Source organism: Haliaeetus albicilla, chromosome 6 (assembly GCF_947461875.1).
Source record: "Haliaeetus albicilla chromosome 6, bHalAlb1.1, whole genome shotgun sequence".
Taxonomy (NCBI): Eukaryota; Metazoa; Chordata; class Aves; order Accipitriformes; family Accipitridae; genus Haliaeetus; species Haliaeetus albicilla.
The window spans coordinates 18,348,737-18,365,057 of NC_091488.1; positions in this window are offsets into that span (position 1 = coordinate 18,348,737).

Sequence of the window (16,321 nt, forward strand, 5' to 3'; positions counted from 1 at the left end):
CTCTGTGAACTCCAGAATTCAAAGAAAAATGAGGCTCTGCAAAACTAAGAATTGAGGGGAAGTTTCAGGGCAGAGATCAGATTAATAATTTGCTCTACACAACAAAACACAAATGAGCAAACAAATTCTGATCAAAAGCAGGAGAGAGAGGTGTACGAGTTCTAATTCCCACAAAACGTCTGTGTTCAATTACTAATGCACTGAACACTCAAATTCTCAGAGTGAGATGCATGTCTAGGTCAATGAAGGAAAAGGGTGATGCTAATAAACAGGCCACAATCTTAAAACATTATAATAATTTCAAAGAACATCAGTTTTGGGAAAATAATTTAAAAAAAAAAAAAAAAGAAGAACAAATAATCCAGTAGATTAATCTTTGTTGACTTAAGTGCATTTAAGGGTTGAGGTGTGTCTTGTTTGCTAGCCTCCATTTTTGGCTCTGGAACTAGGGAAAGATAACCAATTTCCATTTTTCACTTGCAACTGTAAATGGTCTCTGTAAAACAGAGGGTATCTTCCATTCCTACAGAGCAACAACTCAATTTTTGAGCAGCTCATTCATAAATGCAGCTAACTCGTTTTGAAGCTAGGTTTATTCTGTTTATTTCTGTATCCACCATAGATCAGCTTTGCATAGGAATATAGGAAAACACAGAAAGGGAGTTCCTGCTTCATGGGAGCATCTCATCCTTTACCCTCTGTTGCAAAGAACTGTGAAATAGATACTTTGTCCTAAAAGTTCATCATTTGTCTATTCCACATACCCATGTGAGGGACAAAATTATATCCTCAATATACTCAGTCCCTGCAGTACCAAGAAATTTGTTTGGGTAAATTCTCTTAGAGAAAGGACTATGCCTGCACACTGGAGACAAAAAAGAGCAGCAAAAGCTGAATCTCTGTGACTTAACAGCAGGGGACAATTCCATTCTCACTACAGATGTGGTGACTGGTGTTACCTGGCCCAAGTGTTGGACACCAGCTCACCAGCCAGGTATCTGGAAGATTTAGCTGAAGATTCAGTATTAGTGCACCCTGCCTTACATCTGCTTTTAGCTGTGGCCCACCTTCAATGTTTCCAAGTAAAATCAACACGCTACTCTTTAGCCCCAAAGCCAATGCCTTTTGAAGTAGCCAACAGAAATTATGGAGAATCATAAGTAACATACCAGAAATACATGCAAAGAATTATTATGAGTCAGTAGTAAGCAAGTGTCCTTTATTTCCAATCTTTTGGGGTAAGTCAATGCAATCAGATATCCAGAGATTAATAATCAGAGATCTAAAGATGAGCTTTTTAACTCAAGGATCATTTTTGTCCTGTCACAGAAATGAAACCATCAAGCTTTATCTTAAAACAATTTAGGTTTCTTGCTCCACTGCCTAGCATGTAAAGCAATTCTAGAAACTAAGAAGTTCAGAAAACTTAAATTTCCAGTGTAAATTTATTCATGGACCTTATCTTGTACTAGTGTTACCTTTTAGTTTAAAATGTTACTTTCTCTTAATTTGTTCCCCCATATGAAGTGTTGTCGTAATCTATCTCAACCTTCATTTCACCAACAAAATTAACCGTTGTTGCCTCCTAATTTATGTCCTTATCATGCTGTTTTGTGAGCCTGTTCTGATAGGAGTTATTCCGTCTTTCAACCTGGTACCCGCATACAGGCTAAATGAGATCTTAGCCTGTGAGAAGATACTAATGGTTTCCTTTACTGGAAATCCCTTGGCTGATGCCGAGTAGGATTATCATGTTTGTGTCAGGATGGCAGGTTCTGACAGAGGTTAACATTAATCTGTCTGCTCTTCCTCAATTACCTCCATCGTAAGTGGAGCATGATAGGCTGCTTCAGGGGGCAGTAGTGAGCAGGAGCCTGGCTGGAGACGATATCTGTTTTTTAAATGCAAAAGGAAACCTGGTAGATACTCCTTCATTTCATCTGTCTTCCCAATGATTTGCTGCTTCACCAGAGGAACAAGTACTTGTAAACCATATTAAGCTTGCATAAAATTCCATTACTTTGGCAAAATGAAGTCACGTTAAGAGACAGAATTTTGCACTGTGTCCATATTAGGAAAATTAATTCTTTGGATGTATTTTTTTAATCGCTACAGGTGGTCGGGCTTTGGAGTGCAGTAGAAGAAATGACTTCACCATCTTCAGCTGTACTGGTTATTATTTTTGGCTGCTTCATACTTCATGAAATCTGGTTAATTATTATTGGGGTTTTTTTAATACTTATAAGTCTTTCTGGGTGAATTTTATAAAACATTTATTTTTATTGCTTATATAACTACCTAAAATGTTTTTCTTGGTAGTCAACTGTACTGTTTTTGCCAAAACAGATTCTATTTCAATTTTGGGAAATTGTTGGAAAGCTAATATTCCTGTTTTCAGTGGTCCCTGTGCCATGTTATTAAACTAGGCTTTATGGAGATGAAAAATTGTTCTTGACAGGAATCATAGCCATTTGTTTACACTTACTAAGCTGTATGGCTTTATCCCATTTGGAATTCAGTGCTATTCCTCTCATACAGTGGTGCTTAACCCATAACTTCCTAGCTGCCTGTCAGCCCTCAGAGGTCTCCATTTTAAACTTCTCAAAACATTTCATGGCTGCATCTGGCCCTCGGCATCCCGGAAGAGAGATAGAGCTGTGCTGGACCCATGAAGGCTCCTGTTTTGGTGCATTTGAGCAAGTGGAGCCACCAGGATCACTGCAAAGACAGAACCACTAAGAGAGATCTGGAAGAAATCTCTTTAGCTGTGTAGTCCAGCAGACAACCACATCATATCATCTCTTCCTTAAGCTGAGCAAGTATCTTCCTAAAAGTAGCTAGGTTTCTTGCCATCAATATTTCTAATGAAAAGCCATTATAACACTTCAGTGCTCTAATGATTAGAAACCTTGTAATTCCCAGCCTAAATGCAGTGGTGATAGGTTTTATACTCATTTAGTCTTCTGGAAAGTATGTAAGCTTAAGCAATTAATTTCATAGTTCTTGCTTGATGGATTTGTAGACAAAGAAAGGCTTTCATTGACCTTTGTTTTGCTTGACTAAATAAGACGTGCTCTTAAAAGTTTCCTGTTGTAAGACATTCTTTTCATTTCTCTTACCAATTGTGGTGGGTTGACCCTGGCTGGACGCCAGGTACCCACCAAAGCCATTCTATCACTCCCCCTCCTCAGCTGGACAGGGGAGAGAAAATATAACAAAGAGCTTGTGGGTCGAGATAAGGACAGGAGAGATCACTCACCAATTACCGTCATGTGCAAAACAGACTCAGCTTGGGGAAATTTAACTCAATTTATTACCAATCAACCAGAGCAGGGTAATGAGAAATAAAACCAAATCTCAGAACACCTTCCGTCCAGCCCTCCCTTCTTCCCAGGCACAACTTCACTCCTGGATTCTCTACCTACTACCCCTCTCCCTCCCCCCGCCGCGGCAGAGGGGGACGGGGAATAGGGTTTACAGTCAGTTCATCACACGTTATTTTCTGCTGCTTCATCCTCCTCAGGGGGAGGGCTCATCACACTCTTCCCCTGCTCCAGCATGGGGTCCCTCCCACGGGAGACAGTCCTCCATGAACTTCTCCAACGTGGACCATTCCCAAGGGCTGCAGTTCTTCACAAACTGCTCCAGCATGGGTCCTTTCCACGGCGTGCAGTCCTTCAGGCACAGACTGCTCCAGCATGGGTCCCCCACGGGGTCACAAGTCCTGCCAGAAAATCTGCTCCGTGGGCTCCTCTCTCCACAGATCCGCAGGTCCTGCCAGGAGCCTGCTCCAGTGCGGGGTTCCCACGGGGTCACAGCCTCCTTCGGGAACCCACCTGCTCCGGCATGGGGTCCTCCACGGGCTGCAGGTGGATATCTGCTCCACCGTGGACCTCCCTGGGCTGCAGGGGGACAGCCTGCCTCACCATGGTCTTCCCCACGGGCTGCAGGGGAATCTCTGCTCCGGCGCCTGGAGCATCTCCTCCCCCTCCTTCTTCACTGACCTTGGTGTCCGCAGGCTTGTTTCTCTTACATGTTCTCACTCCTCTCTCCGGCAGCTGTTTTCCCTCTGTCCCAACTTTTTTTCCCTTCTTAAAAATGTTATCACAGAGGCGTTACCACTATCGCTGATTGGCTCGGCCTTGGCCGGCAGCGGGTCCGTCTTAGAGCCGGCTGGTATGGGCTGTCTCAAACACAGGGGAAGCTTCCAGCAGCTTCTTACAGAAGCCACCCCTGTAACCTCCCCTGCTACCAAAACCTTGCCACACAAAGCCAATACACTACTCTTTTAGACTTTTCGCGTATGGATTCAAGTCTGACTTCACCCTGAATGTGACTTGTTCAAAATACTCCAGGTAATGCCTTACTGATGCCTTGCAGAATTTACTGGCTGCATTATCTCTCCTGGAAATTTCCTGGTACATCCCAGGATCATGGTTGCATTTTCCTCACAGAAATGGTTTCTTACCATTTTGTGATTGGCTGGTTTTCCTCAGTTTTTCCTCAATCATTTCCAAATAACTGACTGTAAAGTGAGAATTCTGTAGTGTTTTATTGTTTTTACTAGTCCACTTTGCATGCCTGTTGCTCATGTTCTGGTCATTTTGTTCCCCCTGCATGATGTCTCCTGACTTCATGTTGTCATCAGAGTGATCTCAAGGATATTGATAAAAACACTAAGTAAGATCAGCCCCAAGACTGATATTTCAGTAAGTCACCATTAGCGACTTCTAACCTGATACTATTCCTTTTCAGTGTGATGTATGACTATCTAACCTTTATTCATTTTCTTGTTCACCTCATGTACCCTCTGCCAATTCCATCATCTCCAGCTTAGTTCATACTTTTCCACATAACATCACATCAAAAGCTGCATGGGAGTCAAAGTAGATTCACTGTGCTTCATTTTTCTTGTATAAAAATGGAGATAGACAGTGCAGTAATGTAGCAAGATGGCCTTTGCCATCATGGCCAAAATCATCATCTGTCTGTTGTTCTTAATTGTTATCCCAGCTTAATGGTACAGAGGTCCTGCAGCTTTCCATCTTGTCTTTTTGACATGTGTGTGAACCTTTTTGCTCTGTTTTAATATGTTCATTAAGACTATTTCAAATTGATTTTAACAATTCTTATTTTACATTGTATTTTCTAGCTTCTAAGACACAGGTTTTTTACTGATCAGTCTTTTTTTTTCTATTACTTTTTTTACACTCTGCATATTCATAATATCTTGCTTGAGATGGTTATTTAACCAAATAGGTTTGAAGCCTATTCCCACACACATTCATTCCCATGCTTCCACCTTTAACCACAATCAAATATTTTCATCCCCTTTTGACCTGAAGCAATTAAGACATCTTTCACAGTCACATCCTGAAATCCCTTCCATAGTTTGATTTATTTAATTCAATTATTCTCTTAATTATTAAAGCTTGTCATTTTAGAATAGTGAGTTTTAGTTACAGACCTACTTTTGTTTATCCTTTAATTATATTAAATTGACATCCTTGAAGTAACGTACTCATTACTCAGCAAAGGCAAAAGTAGTATCATCTTTTTACTGCTTCCCTGACTATTAAGTGAAGAACTATGCTTACTGTTGATGTGAAGAACACTTGGATATTACTCATTTCTAGTCTTTGGATAATTAACTTCTTTTTCCAAGTGTCACATTTCACAATTGCATTTCCCTTTCTAATCATATTACTGAGTTCCCTAACCATACCAAAAGCCAGACCTTGGAGTTTATACTCCAATAAAACTTTTCTACTCCCCGTTCTCCATAGATACTGTCAGATGAGTCAATGCTGGTTATTACACACTGTTCTTTCTTTTGTATTTCTAAGATGAATAGCTTGAATCTTTTTTCACTTCCTTGCATCCCTACTGACTGATGAAAATTCTTGCCCTTACATCATGACATTGCTTCAATATACCATGGCATGGTAATGTTTAATCACAGCTGTGGAATTTTTAGACTTGCTAAGGAAAGGTCCAGGGATGACATATTAGGAGGTAAGAATGATGGATACTTGTTTATAGCCCTTCCTGAAAAGATCCCAGAGCGCATGCTATACTTTACAAACCAATTACCAGCTATTCTATTGAAAGAATTACATCACTCATCATTGAAATGCAGCTACCCCAGGGAGAAGGCAAGGAACTTTTTAATGGTGTACGAAAGTATTTCAACACTTCGGGAGAGAAAATGAATAATACCATAATCAACTGAGCAGAAGGAGAATGTTTAGGTAAGTAGTCATATATAGTTGTTTTAACTGGATGTAGGCCAGAAACCTAGGAAAAACCTACTGCTAATGCAAAAAATGGAATTGGGATTTTTAAGTCACAGATGATCAAGCCCTTTGGTTTACATTTACATCTTAAAACACAACACCTCAAGCAGCAGAATCCTAGTGGAGCTTTCTTTTATAACTGGGTTACCAACATTGCCTCCCTCAGTGGGTAGGAATGATGTCTGATTTCCACAAGAAGTTACAATGTGCCTGAGGGCAGATTGGCTCCTTTAGCTATTTTCAGGGCATTTCTGCTTTTTCTTGCCATTTTAAACTGTTAGTTTTTAGAGATTAAAAAATGTTTTCTTGCATTGGTTTCTGACAAACTAACTACCAAGGTAAGATTTTGCTGACTTCCTGTGTGCCCAGATACTGAAGAGGAGTCTATCGTGACTGCTAGTTTTGACTGTGCTTTCTTATTTTGTCTCCAAAGACTTTGAATGGGGAATTCAGAGAGGAAGAGAGAAAACAGGAAAATGATGTGCAGTCACAAGGCAATATTCCTTCTTAACAATTGTAAAAGATCAGGAGTCCTTTTTAAAAAGGTTAAAAATAATGTGGATTACTGTAATCACTGTTTGTGATTGTCAGCAGTTTGTCAGCAGCACTCACGATAGTCTAAAATGTAGCTGTATTCCTTGTGCGTTTTAGCTAGAACCATCATGTTCAGGAAGATGTAAGGGGTTGATTTGGAATCTATTACAAATAGCAAAACTGCAATGCAGTCAAGCTCAGTAGGATCACGGCAAGGAATTTAACAAAGAAATAGCTGTTTTGAATGTATGCATACATAACACAGAGACTTTTGTTGTTTTTTCATTACAATATGAATGAAATTTATATATCTGCAGAGAGCAATGTGACACAGGAGAAGAACATACCGGCTAGAAGGGCATTCTCTTAAGGCTGTATACAATAGAAAAAATCTTCCAGGATACACGTTCAGCAAACGTGTTCTAAAAAGGATGAAAAATCTCTCCTGTTTCAGAACTCAGGCTGAACTGACATTTTCATTACATGAATAATGGATAATTTCGATATGTGTCAGTCCACTGGAACTGGAGTGAAACAGAACTTACTGAACAGCTAAGCAGAAATGACTGAATAAATTCAGAAGTTATCCCAAGAGGGACAGTTTTTCCTGCATCTCCTTAAGAAAGCTCTGTGGTTGCTAAATCTTTCTCTCCTCTTTTGATAGAACATTAAAGTCTATGAGCTAGCCAGAGGTAACACCTTCCTTTTTGGCTTAGAGAATATTTAACAGTGATATTGAAAAATATGTGCTCAATTTCTGGGATAAAAACAGGTTGACAAATTGCTCAAATTATCTGAAATAGTTCTGACATTGTACAGGACTGTATAGAGAAGCAGCAACACTACAGTCAGTCGGTTATTTAAATTGGTCAGTGTTAGAGAAAAGGATAATAAACACCAATCTTGTCTTATTGTAGGCATCTGAGTAGGTATAAACACAGCAGATTAAATCTTTACCTATTCTAAATTATTATAAGTTTCTTGACTTCAGCAGTCATAGCTACTCTAGTGTTCATAAAAAATCAGTGAAAATCTGTTTAACAAATGCAAGAGATACCATAGAAATAGCTTAGGTTAGAACAGGAGAGAAAATAAAATTGAGAATATTATAATACTATTATACAAATTGGTGTTGATGTATATAAGCATATGTATATTTATAATGGCATTATATAAAAATGGTATTGCATACAGGTAATATATGTTACTTGATGATGTGTATATATATTTCTATATACATATATAATAATATTAATTGTATATTTGTTTTGTAAAGAAGCTCATAAATGGGTGATGGAAAGCTGTTGAAGCCAGGGAAAGACTCTGACTTCCTAAAGAATATATCATGATGTTAGAGAAGGGAAGAATAAGAATAAAATGTGATTGAAGCTTTTAAAGCAGTGAATGCTGAAAACTACATTGTCTGAACTAAAGAAATTGAAACTTTAAGTGAGTTCTCAGGAACTCATAAAACTTAAAGGCAAGAAATACATTTTTTTCACAGTATATAATTAAGTAATAGAACTAATTTTCAAAATACATAAATGAAGCTAACAGTTTGAAGCAATTTATTTAAGGAACAGACAATAAAAGACGCTAACACTTTTGCTTCAAATAAAAAGCAGCTGTCTACAAATGGGCATTTAGAGTAAGACTTATTAAACAGATTATTCAAACATCATTAGTTTTAATTCTGATGGGGTTACTCTACATTAAGAGTGACTACTGAGAGTCGTTAGTAGAGAAAATGTCATTTTCTGTTGACTCACTGAAGCAGGTTACACCAGGAATACCAGGAGAAACTCACTAAGCAAAGTGATTCAGTTTGAAATGAGTAATTTTTAATGAAGAGGCCTAAGAAGAACCAAACATTGTGAGAAGGTTTGAGCTGATTTTTTCAAATCTTACTATTTCTATAAAAAGGCCTGTAATTACAGGATCAAAGAGTCACTCAGGTGGGAAGGGGCTTCAGGTCTCTGGTCCAACCTCCTGCGCAAAGCAGGGCCATCTCTGGCATCGGACAAGGCTGCCTGGGGCTTTCTCCAGGCAGGTCTTGAAACCCTCCAAAGATGGAGCCTGCAGAAGCTCACTGGCAACCTGTTCCACCGCTTGACTGTACTCAGGGTGAGAATGTTGTTCTTTATATCCAGCCTGAACCTGTCTTGTTTCAACTTGTGTCCATTGCTTCTTGTCCTTCCACCACAGAACTGGTCCTCCCAGTTGTTCATCTGAAAACTTGCTTGGGAGTCCATTATAATGCAACGTGCTTGTAAAAACATCAAGGAAAACACCCACCCTGGAGAAGATTTCGTGTACCTTCTGTCTGACACTGCTGATACTGACTACAGGGACACTGATACTAGATTGGGCAGGCTGTGGTTCTTGCATTTGTAAATGTTATGTCTCTCTTTTTGTCTGGATGTATTATTAACATTTTTCCAGCACCTTTTTATCCATACTGTTTCTTGGACAATTTTAATGTGTTCATACAGTCAGTAAAGGAAAGCGTGACTATTAAACTAAACAAAATCTGCATGTAATTATGTTTTGGGTGGCAGTTTTCCCTGTGTGTATTTTAGTATGAAAATCTAATAAAGAGATATTAAAAAGGATTTTCACTTCAAAATAACATTGAAATGTTTTTCATAATGACATTTGATATTCCATTACAGTCATGCTTCAAAAGCAGAGGGGTTAGGCAGCTATCTAAAAAAACAGTGGATGTTGATGTAGCTAGCTTAGTAGGTACTGGATAGAACATGTCATCAGGCACCTCAGAGAAAAGATTTTCTTGGAGTTATATAAATAAAGCATCTTGACAGACTTAGGAAAAAGACACTAATGTTATGCAAAATATATGTTGTCTATAGCTGTATATATTGTAGATGATTGATGAGTGAGTATACATTGTAGAAGTTCAGGTCATAAGTATTCACATAATGCTACTTTAGTAGAATCATTTCTGAAATCATACATTGTTCAGTCAAAAAAAGAAGAGCAAAATTTGGCCCATAATGAAGGACCTTATCACAGTACAAGACAGTCAAGATAAGACTGCCACCAACACAGTCTAACTTAATGCTAAGGACTATGGATGGGAATCCACATTTGCTATGGCTTTCCATAGCAACAAACATCTGCTAGCACTTAATAAATAATGAAGCAGTCCTGTAGTTCACGGGGTTTGCGGGTTTTCAATAACTTTATATCAAGACTTTAATTACATTTCCTAGTTTTGTTAAGGAAAAGTAAAAGGAAAAGATAAAAAAGAATGTCTGAAAGAAGAAGCTAAATATATTGTGGGAAGGAGCCTGAAGATTAGCTTATTTTTGGCTGAGTTAGCCTGCTCTACAATCAGAATGTGAGATTTAGGCAACTTTTTCTTTTTTGGCTTGTAAGGCTACATAGTGTAACATTTTCATTGGACTGCGCTCAAACTGAGTCTTTGTCCAGCAACAACAACCTCCTTAAGCTGTCCGTTTTTCACATGCACACCTGTTAATATATTTTAAAGGAAATATTAAAAATATGTTACAAATAGAGACATAACATCTGTCAGTAAGAATAAATGAGGTGATTTAGAATAGTATTAAAATCTTCAAGGTGCCCCGTTGGTGAGCCATGCTCCAAAGCGTTGCAGATTGACCTCAGCTGGAAACAGGGTATAGTAGCCGGGCGAGTCAAATTGCTGCAGCAGATCCTTGTCACTCCTGCTCTCTTTGTGCAGCACATCACACTCTCACTTTGGTCTCTTAGTGTGGAGCTAAAGTTTGTAAGAAATGTTGGAAAATATTTAGTGATCTGTGGTGAGTTGGGGCAAACATAGTCAAAGCTCTGTAGATTTGCGTCTGTTGCACAATTGCATGTAAACTTGGAGGACTGAACTCATAGATCTGTTTGGTCCCTTTCAGCAGCAAATCCCCAGCCGTGAGCAAAGAGGGAACTAGTAGACTGCAGATTTAAAACTGCAACGGCTGAGAAGTTGAGGAGGAACTCACAGGGACAAATTTCCCAGCAAGAAGAAACATTATAAAACAAAAGGCAAGCTCCACGTTGAAACAAGGAAAACTTTATTTGCTTTAGAAAGATCTAAATATTTCTTGTATTGTATAAGATAAATTGCAATTTATTTTCCTTTTGCTGAGTCTGTACGTTTTTTCTTTAACTGTTACCTATATCAATGGTAAATTGGAATGTGCAAGAAGAGTTGGGGGACATTTGATCTCCTGTGGCACCTTTGGTGCCTAGACACAAAGACTGGCAGCACCTGGTTTTTTTGGAGACTTATTTTAGGAAAGTGTTTGGGGGATTCTGCCCTCGTGAAGCATGCCACTGAGCTGATGGCTGGATCCTTCCTAATCAGGGAGAATCTAAAGTCTTTTAAGCCCAGCATATCTGTATTGACATAGAAATAGGATGTATAACTATCGGAAGGATTAATTGGCAGTGTTAATTCAAATACCAGGTGACCATAAATGCAAATGTGAATATTAGTTAGATATCAAAATTGCCATTTTAGTTTTCTTCTAAAGGGAGTACTGCTTTCTAAAGGGAGTAAATGCTCCCTAAATTGTAGACACCCTCTCGTTATCTATAATACTCTCACTTTACCAACAACAACCTTTTGAAATGTCACTTTCAAAACTCTAATAACTTGAACAGATGTTCAGTCAAACAAATATTTTATGAAAGATGTCAGTAAGCTCTAGGAGATAAAATTTGGGATGGAAAACAAAACTTGTAAATAGATATGTAAACAAGGTCACTATTTAATAGGTCCATAGCAATTACACATAGAAGAAAAATTTTATAAATCCTTTCTGCCTGTCATAGTGCAGTACATATATTAAAGAAAGCAAAACTAATCAAACACTGAAAGGTGGGCTGGTGGTCTGACTAGCTAATGTAATTGTCCAAAATAAAATTAATTTTTTCTAAAATATGCTGGATGCTACAGTTAAACCTATCAAATAAAAATTCATATAGCCATGTTTTTTCATTTCCAGCTTAAAATAACAATACTGACCTTGGTGTGGGGTAAATTCTTGAGATTAATGACCAGCTTGGGTTAATGATCTGTGGCTATGCTGCTGACCTTCATCTCCTCCCAGCCGCTCATTAATCCTCAGGAAATTTACTGCACCTTGATTGTTATTACTTACATAGCCCATGTACAAACCTCAGGAGCTGTGGCGAATATATGTGGTACTTCGCATCGAGAACTCTTACAACAGAAAACAAAGCAAAACCAGCTTTGAAACTAAAAAATCAGAAAGGCAAATCATACAACTTTGATCAAAGTATTAGTAACAGCCTTCATTATGCCCTGTTTTCTCTGTATGAGTCTTGGAGCAATTATTGAAGAATATTACAGAATACAAAAAGTGTAGCATTTGGCATTGACTATCTGGTTCAGGCATATCTAATACAGCTATCAACTTTGAATTTAAATGCCAAATACAATATTTTGCCTTGATGTAATACTTCAAAGTACCATTCATTCTCCTTTCACTGGAAATGGTGCAAATCAGAACAATGCTTTCATGAAGATATGAGTGGGGAGGTTTTTGCTCATCAATTATTTTTCCCTACACACCTGTCACATAGTTAACTCTTGCACTTAGCTACATCTTATAGATAGAGATTACAAGGCAGAGAGAAGGTGTGATTTGCCTAAGACCGTACAAATAGCCATGTATGGAGTTAAAATTAGAAGATGAGATTTTTCTGGTTAATGCTGATGTTAGTGTTCATTCCTGAAGACCATTTTCTCTTTTCTGTCTCTGCTAAGGATGTGATGTTTATACATGTTATGATGGTATATAAACCAGAGTTGCCTTTCTTAGCACTAAGAACTTATCAGAGTTCCAGATACAGAAACAAATAGGAAGAAAAATAAGTGATATGATATTCCTTTCTACAACTGTTTCAACTGGCAGTTCTGGAAAAACAAACAAACAACACAAAAACCATGACTGAAATCAGACATAAATACTTCATGGTGCCAAAGGTCTTACTGTTAAATTTGGACTTAACTAAACTTCCTTTTCCCTCCAAAAATGAACAAACAAGAAACCAGGAGTTTGAGTAGAAAGACACTTTTCTCTGCAAATTAATGGCTTTAAAGGCCAAGGAGACTAATTACAGTGCAGACCACCCTCCTGAAGAACAGAAGCTATATAACTTCAGATAGGGTATATGGAACATCCTTTATAAAAATACCCATTTGATTGGCAGACTACTTCCTGCCTTGCATGTGGTACTTGGAGAGAAGTATGGCGCACAGCAGCACACCCTAAGGAGGGGTGCGGGAATCAAACGAGTCATTTCTTGGGTGAAACTCAGTGCTGGCAGGGTACAAAGTGCACAAGTTTACACTTTTCTTTGAAGAAGGCTGCTTGGTCTCTTGGGTGCACACTAGTGGGACAAGGGCTAGTGCCCTCACTCAGACCCACGGGCTTCTGCCACGCCGGGGGTATGCTGGGGCAAAAAGAAAAGGTAGTGGGCCCTAGCCTGTGTTCCTCCTCCCAAACCCACTCACAAATAGATAGCCATGTGAGACACATCTTGTTTAAAGATAAATTTGAAATTTGTCCTGCTACTAATGCTGCAATAAGAAGTCATACCTAGACGAGGGTGCTTATTCTCCATCTGTCTATGAGCATCTCCAGCACGCCATAGCAGGGGGAGTAGGAAAAAACGACTTCCCCAGTCATCAGCAAGATGAATAATGTCAGCCTGGCTCTGCATCATGCTGGTAGCAATCAGAGGCTAGGCTTGGCATGGTTTGCTTCACTGTGGACCCACTGTTCCACTTGGAATGGTGGTGGGCTCCCTGCAGGTCTTCTGAAGCTGGCTGCTCTTCACTCAGAAGTGATGGGACAACCATTAGAATAGGAGGAAAAAAACCCATTGTGTTCTTAACCCTTAGTCATTATTGGGTTTACAAACATTACATGTTTGTAGATGGTTTTGCTAGGAGACAAGATCTTATTTAATTTAAAATTGCACAGCATCCTCCATCCTCTTCCATTCTTTGTGACTTCCTCATTTCAGTTTTCTACCAACCTAGGCCCTGCATTGCCTACCAGCAGTCTTCTGCCTAAGGAAAATTGGATGAGAAGGCGTGGAATTGCTGTATTTTAACCAACTAAGAAGATAACCAGTGAAAGATGTCAGGCTTTTTTTTTTCCCCTAAACAATTGATCACAATGTCTTCCCAGCATTCCCAGGTCTCCCAGTCTGAGAGGCAAAAAAACCCAGGAACAGAAATAAACAGCTACTAAATGTTTTATTTGCAGTGTAATTTCTGGCTCTGTGCAGATGCGAATGGAGCAAGCGAAGGAGTGTTTTTCCCAAGAGAAGAAAAAGCATCAAAATGCAGTTACTTTATAAGGACTGTTGTTACGGCAAAAGCACTTTTTAACGAGAAGGAGAAGAGTCATCTTTCTTCACACACTATATATAACTTTATAAACCCTCCCTTTGAACTATTTGCATACAATATAAAATGCATCCAGAATTCCATGAAACTCTTTAAAAAGTTAACATTATATTGAAAGTTTCCCTACTACATTTTCATAATATGAAAGTACAAAAAATTTGACTTTTCTCTAGATTGAAGAGGATTTTACTGAGATAAAACAAGGAGAAGTTCAGAAGTTAGTCAAAAGTCTGGTTTAATTCAAATGTAGTATCTTGTAATGGAGGGGAAGAAGGAAGAGAACAGGTAAGGAACCCACACAGATTTTATCTTTTGAAGCCCCATGATCTGATAAGATAAAGGTGGAAATCTTCAGTCAGCAGCAAGATGTTCAGAAAAACATCTGAATTCATCTAAGGACTTGTTTTCTGGCGACAGTGGTGGACACTGGAGGTGGCAGTTGGTTGCCATAACAAGGAACAAGAGGCTGAAAGTTTCCACGGGTCAGCCAACCTGGCTGCTGGGAAAAGAAGAGTGAGTGGATGAATAATGAAGGAAGGAATAGGCGCTCTCCATCTCAAATAGCCTGCAACACCATTTTAATATACCAAGCAGCTTGATGTACATCTTGGATTACCAGCTAAAATGCAGATTTTTACTTATTTTCAGGGAGACTGAAAGAACTTAATAAGAAAATATGCAAGTAACAGAACTTCATTGTTTTGGCCAATCCATAACATGAACTGAAATAGTTTTTTCTCCATCTCTCTTTTGACCTTATGACATTTCATTAACATGAATTTTATCTAAGAATTCTTTTTTCAAATATTTTTTCTAGTGCCACACTGACATTGGAATATGTGATATTTTTAGAAATGTCAGCAATACAGGTAATAAACATTAATGATTTAAGTAAAAGCAAAAAGTTGTGCATGGCTCATTACACTTTCAGCCCATTTCCAGCTCTGTCTCACTATCCCACACCTGAAGCAAACATCCTCAAATACTTGGTTACTGATTAACAGCAGCTAGCTTGAAAAGACTTCTAGAAATGGAGAGCTATTTTGACAAACAGACAATGGAATATACAGTTTTAGTATCTCAACAGAGATTTCTTTCTTTCCTCCTGGCAGAAAAGGAATATATTAGTGAAGAGCTCAGGTTACAAAGTATATATGACATGCATAAGTTTAGTACTGACAGAAGTAGCTTAATGCCAACCGAGATTTTCCAAAGTCCCTACAAATCCTTGCTTAAAGGATTTTTATGCATAATTATGTATTAATGGAAGCAATCTGATGATTTTAATTAAAAAACACATTGAAGGAAGAAGATGCAGGACAGAATAACTGTCTTTGTAATAGATTAATGAATTAAATTGCGTAGGTGAATTTAAATTCTTTACTCCTTAACTTTTGAATGCCTCACTTTACAAGCAAATTTTATTTTTGTGTAGTTAAAATGCACAATGCACATGTGAAGGAAGAAGAAGAAGATGCACTACATCAATATGCTCTAAAATCACCAAAAACCTGCCATAAAAGTAATGGATATCTCTGCAATAAAAGCATTTTGTTTGGAAATCTTCATGTTGATATTTTTCTTCATTGTTAATGATAATGTTTAACAGCCTCTGACAGCCTGCTCCAAACAGTACAGGTAAGTTTCATATTATCGCTATTATCATCTTGCTTAACATATTTGCTGTGAGGAATTCACAGAAAGAGAAAGCAAAAGTGTGATAGGAAATAAGATTCAAAGGCATAAAAGAGAATCTCACCTGACATTTGTGTGTTGAGGCTGCTGCATCTATGCTACCAATTTATTCTGGAGCTGTAGAGGAGTTTTAAAATTAACTGCTTGCCTCTCTTTTAACATGCATTGATCCAACATGTGGAGTGGTTTCGGTATGTGTGAATGGGCACTGCTTTAGAGGAAACCGAACTGGAAGCTCCTCATCAGCTGCGTGCCAGGCCTTGATGGGGATAGTGTGAGTCAGGGTGTAGGCTGCATCCCTCTGGGAGATCCTCCAGGATCTCCACTCCCTGCCGCTCACATCCACCACAGT